This window comes from Balaenoptera physalus (assembly GCF_965194825.1).
Source record: "Balaenoptera physalus genome assembly, chromosome: 4".
NCBI classification, from domain to species: domain Eukaryota; kingdom Metazoa; phylum Chordata; class Mammalia; order Artiodactyla; family Balaenopteridae; genus Balaenoptera; species Balaenoptera physalus.
This window is the reverse complement of record NC_138891.1, coordinates 134,309,452-134,314,367: the sequence shown is the minus strand read 5'-3', so window position 1 is coordinate 134,314,367 and position 4,916 is coordinate 134,309,452. Positions and strand designations below refer to the sequence as shown.

Genomic DNA, 4,916 nt, shown 5'->3' with positions numbered 1-4,916 from the left:
TCTAGTTGTGGTGCACAGGCTCCAGAGAGCCGGGGCTCAGTAGTTGCGGCTCGGGTTTAGTTGCCCTGTGGCGTGTGGGATCTTTGGGATCTTGGGATCTTTGGGATCTTAGTTACCCGACCAGGGATCGAACCCTTGTCCTCTGCAATGGAAGGGGGATTCTTAACCACTGGACCACCAGGGAAGTCCCCTCAGTGCCTTTGCATTTGCTGTAGCTCCTACTTGGAATGCTCTTCCCCCATGGGTTGCTGCCCTAACTCACTCAGGGCTGTCCGCTGGTCCCTGTGTATACCAGTCACAACCCGCCCCCCACCCCCCCCCGCCCCAAGCCTTTACTCATCTCCAGAGCGCTCAAGTTGATCTGCCTACCATTCTGCACTTTCAGGGGTGATTTGCCCCACACAAAACCTCTTTGAAAATATAATTACATTTGGAATTACTGGTCCAGGATTACTTCAATAGCAGCAAAGTAAAATTGCAGTGTTGATGTAGTTAAAATGTTAACAAACACCAAAAAAAGTAAACTGAATAATAAAGACCAAAGAAAGTAAAGGAAATAATGAAAATGCACGGAACTGTCATAATTTGAACTAGCAAGCCAGGAATACTCTGTGGTGGCAGTGGTACTTGGCTGCTGAGACCTCTAAATCCAAACTGTTCCTGGATGGGTGAAGAAACATCTCCCCCTCCGGAGGAAGGAACTGCAAAGTCTCATTGCCAAGAGGCTTGCGTTCTAGGCTGGGAGGGATTTGTGGATGAGCTTTGCAATGCACCACACCATCTTTTTCCCATTGATCTTTGGTGCCATTGTTGGTTTTTTTTTTCTTTTTTCTCATTAAACTTTGTTTTAAGGGGTCTCAAAATTCTGTGCCAGTTGTTTGGTCAAGTTGTTTCCATTAAAAAGTGCTGATTTTAAAAACTAATAACTTAAAACTGACACACACACACACATGCACACAAGCCAAACATTCTCTCTCCTTCTGAAGGCTTTTATGATACACTGATATTATTAACCAGTTTAAATGGCCAATTGAGACAAACAGTGCTGAGATCATTCTTTCACCACCGGTTAAGATGCGGGTGGCAGGTATTGGGGATCATATTAATTTAGCCTTCTGAGCTTTCTGGGCAGACTTGGTGACCTTGCTAGCTCCAGCAGCCTTCTTGGCCACTGTTTTGATGACATCCATAGCAACTGTGTGTCTCATGTCAAGAACAGTAAACGACCCAAAGAGGGATCAGAGAAGCTCTCAACACACATGGGCTTATAGGAACCGTATCAACCATGGCAGCCTCACAAGATTTCAAGAATCTGGGGCCATCTTCTGGCTTCTTCTCAGAACGGCAATCAACCTCCTTCAGCTCAGCAAATTTGCAAGCAATGTGAGCTGGGTGACAATCCCACACAGGTGCATAGCCAGCACTGATTTGGCCTGGATGGTTTGGGATAGTCCGGAAGTCAGCTGCTTCCATTGGTGGGTCATTTTTGCTGACACCACCCACATTGCCGTGGTGAATATCTTTGACAGACACCTTTTCGATGTTGAAGCCCACATAATCCCCCGGAAGAGCTTCACTCAGAGCTTCATGGTGCATTTCATCAGACTTGGCTTCAATTATAACGTTGACTGGAGCCAAGGTGACCACCATGCTGGGTTTGAGAACATCCGGCTCCACAGGGACAGTATCAATTCCGTCAATTTTGTAAATGTTCTGGAGGGGCAGACAAATGAGTTTGTCAGTTGGATGAGTTGGTGGCAGAATGCAATCCAGAGCTTCAGGCGGTGTGGTTGCACTGGCATTGCCATCTTTATGGGTGACTTTCCATGGCTCCAGCATGTTGTCACCATTCCAACCAGAATTGGCATAGATGCTACTGTGTCAGGGTTATAGCCAATTTTCATAATGTAGGTGCTGACTTCCTTAATGATTTCCTTGTATCTCTTTCTGGCTGTAGGAATCCCTTTTGTTAACACCAACAATGAATTGCTTCACACCCAGTGTGTAAGCCAGAAGAGCACACTCATGGGTCTGCTTGTTCTTGGAACACTTGCTGCAAATTCACCAACACCATCAGCAACAGTGAAGACAGCACAGTCTGGCTGAGAATTGCCTGTGATCATGTTTTTGATAAAGTTTCTGTGTCCTGTGGCATCAATGACGGTCACATAATGCTTGGTGGTCTTGAATTTCCACAGGGAGATATTGATGGTGATACAACATATCAATGGTGATGCCACACTTACGTTCATCTTTCACTTTGTCCAAGACCCAGGCATCCTTGAATGAGCCCTTTCCCATCTCAGCAGCCTCCTTCTCAAATTTTTTGGTGGTTTTTTTTGTCAGTCCCACCATATTTGTAGATCAGATGGCCATTAATGGTAGACTTGCCTGAATCTAAGTGTCCAGTGCTGACAATGTTGATATGAGTCTTTTCCTTCCCATTTTGGCTTAGATTCAGCCGTGGGTTTCATGACAGCTGTGTTCTGGTGGAAAACCCGTTGTGAAAAAAGTAGTGCTACCTTTATCATATGTCAAGTTCCTGTATATGCAAAGGTCTTTGTTTTCTTTTGAATAAAGTTTTAATTTTGGAATAATTCTAGATTTGCAGAAAAGTTGAAAAGAGGAATTCCATACACCCTCATCCAGTTTCATCTAATATCCATATTTTTCATGCTTATTTGGGAAACTAAGAAACCAACTTTGGTACATTGCTGTTAACTAAACTCCAGACTTTATTCGTATTTTACCAACTTTTCCCCTAGTGTCCCTCTCCTGTCCCAGGATCGAGTCCAGGGCATCACAGAGCATTTAGTTGTCATGTCTCCCCAGTCTCATCTGATCTTTGACAGTTTCCCAGTTTTTCCTTGTTTTTCATGATCTTGACAGTTTTAAAGAGTACAGGTGATGTATTTTTTAGACTCCCTCAATTTAGATTTGTCTGACGTCTTTCACATGATTGGGCTGGGGTTATGGGTTTGGGGAAGGATGCTATAGACGTGAAATGCCCTTCTCATCACATCACGTCAAGGGTAACTGATAGCAACAGCACTTATCACTGGTGATGTTAACCTTGATCACTTGGTTAAGGTAGTGTTTGTCATGTTTCTCCACTCTGAAGTTATAATTTTTCCTTTTCCATACTCTAATCTTTGGAAGTTGGTCACTAAGCCTACACTGGAGGAGGTGGGGAGGGAGTGTGTGATCTAAGCTCCACCTCTTGGAGCAGGAAGTAACTACATATATTACTTGGATTACTTTTGTAAGAAGATCTGTAAGGAATCTTACCTTGTAAGGAAGGTCTTCTCCCCACTTATTTATTTATACAATCATTTAATATCTGTATAGACATGTACATTTATTTTATACCTGGGATTATAATCCAATACTATGTTAATTATTTTGTCACTCAAATTGTTCCATTGGGAATTATTTCAAGTTGGTTCCTGTGTCCCTTTGACATATCCTCCATTTTTCGGGAAACATTTCTTACTTTCTGGTACTACAAGATGCTCAGGGCTTGTTTAATATGTGCTCTGTCCCAGCCTTAGAATTTGCCATTTCTCCAAAGAGTCCTGGCTCCTTTTATTTGGTAATGGTATTAGAAATCAAGATGTGGGCACTGGGTGTGCTCATTGCCACTGGGGTGTCACTGCTTCTAGGTTCTGTCAGTGAAAAGAGCTAGGAAATATATGCATGTGTACAAACCCAGGTATAATACATATCTATACTTATTTCTGTATCAATCTATCTCTGTTTATATTAAGTTAAATATGAGATCATAGTGATATCTCCAACTCTTATCAGTCTCACAGGGTTCATTCTAGCTTTACCTTCTTGTTTATAAGTAACTGCCCTCTTCAACAGTGAGAAACCTGACCCCCATCATTTTCCATCCATTTGCTTATTCGTTTAATTCCAGGATGCATAAAAGCAGTTTCAGAGTTGTTAACCTATACCTCCACGACACAGGTCTGTTTTTGAGTCTATATTCTGTTACACCGGTCTATTTGTCTATTTTTTTTTACCACTACCATTCTAATTTGACTGTTATAATTTTAAGATATGTCTTCATGCATGATAAGGAAGTATTTTTGACTCAGCTACTCATAGACCTTTATTTTTCCACACAAATTTATCATGATTTTTTTTGAGTTTCTTAATTTTGACTGGAATGGCAATAATTTGTTTTATAGCTTAATTTAGGAAGAATTAACTAACAAATATACACTGTGAAGACATTCTTCCATGAAACATTTTATTGTCTATTTAGTCAGATCTTCTTTTACAATTTTCTCCTTAAAGATGTTGTGCAGTCATTTTAGTTTAATTCTGAAATAATTTACAGGTTTTTTTCCCTTTGTGATGGTGTCTTGTTTTCTGCTACATTTTTAAATTAGTTATTGCTAGTGTAGAGGTAATGATACCAATTTTGGTAACTTGATCCTATATCTGACAACCTGGCTAAACTTTTATTTAGTTTGTATTTCTGTTGAATTTTATAAGTAGATGACAGTTTTGTCTCTTCTAATTCTTCCATATCTTGTTTCTTTGTCTTACCTTATCTCATTAACCAGGACCTCTAGTAATAGACAGCAGCATAGTGTGAATTCATCTGTGTCTTTCCTATTGTTCCCAGTCATAAGTCAAACGCATCTAAAATCTTTCCATTATGTAAAATGGTTACTGTAGGTTTTAGGTACATATAATCTTTATTAAGTTAAAGAATCTCCTTCTATTCCTAGTTTTCTGAGAATTTAAAAAATCATGACTAGGTATTTTTTCAAATGCATTTTTCCATCTATTGAGATAATTTATTTTTCTCCTTTAATCTATTAATGTGGTGAATTACATAGACATGACATCAAACCATCCTTGTATTTCGTGTTTTTTTTTTAAGTGCAGTGTTGGATTAG

The 4,916-nt window shown here is 40.1% G+C and overlaps 1 pseudogene across 1 annotated transcript; it reads right to left on the bottom strand.

Moving 5' to 3' along the window:
- Positions 1-288: 288 nt before the first annotated feature.
- Positions 289-2,467, bottom strand: LOC309660408 (elongation factor 1-alpha 1 pseudogene; annotated as a pseudogene). Its single transcript has one exon. The product of its transcript is annotated as an elongation factor 1-alpha 1 pseudogene (transcript).
- Positions 2,468-4,916: the final 2,449 nt, after the last annotated feature.